Raw genomic sequence first — 716 nt, forward strand, 5'->3', positions numbered from 1 at the left:
TCGTCGCACCAAGATGCCCTCCTCTCCAGCCCAGCCAGTTCGACTCACACTCACTAACGCTCAACGACTACAAGTAGGCCAACACTACGCTCAAAACTCCACTTCCAAAAAGAGCTAGTGCTATGGGCTCAAAGAATCAACGACCTCCCTCCGGTTCCATCACAAGCAATGATACCAAAGATGAAAAAAGCGTTGGAGTCACTTCCGGTGCCGCAGTTGGCCACGAAATCGCGGCACGAGGTTCGCCATCCTGAACTTGATGAGGCCCTTGCGAGTTTGGTCTCCTGATGCGAAGAGAAGGGTGACACCGTCACGGGTGAGTCAACAAGAGTGAAGACATAGCGCTTTTCTACGATCCTACAGCTCGAGTCTCCGCCTAAGTGATCAAATGGATGGCTTCATCGGTTCAGCATTTGACACGGATTTGGCAGCAAGAACGCTCATGGTGAGAGCGGCTCGGCGGTAGATGCCCCAATATCAGAATTACAGTGTCAACTGAAAAACTTCGAGTTGCATAATATTTTTAACATGGATGAGACAGGGTTGCTTTACCAGACCGAACCTAACTGGCAAAAAAGGACAGCATGTAAACTTTCTTAACCCTTTTACGAGCCACTTTAGAGGCGACCGACATTTGCGGGAGTGAACAACCCAGCTTCTCTGCAATAGGCTTCAGCTTGTCGGCCATCTTGACACGTCCCTCAAAGCCGGCACTG

This window comes from Phytophthora parasitica (assembly GCF_000247585.1).
Source record: "Phytophthora parasitica INRA-310 unplaced genomic scaffold supercont2.13, whole genome shotgun sequence".
Lineage (NCBI taxonomy): Eukaryota > Oomycota > Peronosporomycetes > Peronosporales > Peronosporaceae > Phytophthora > Phytophthora nicotianae.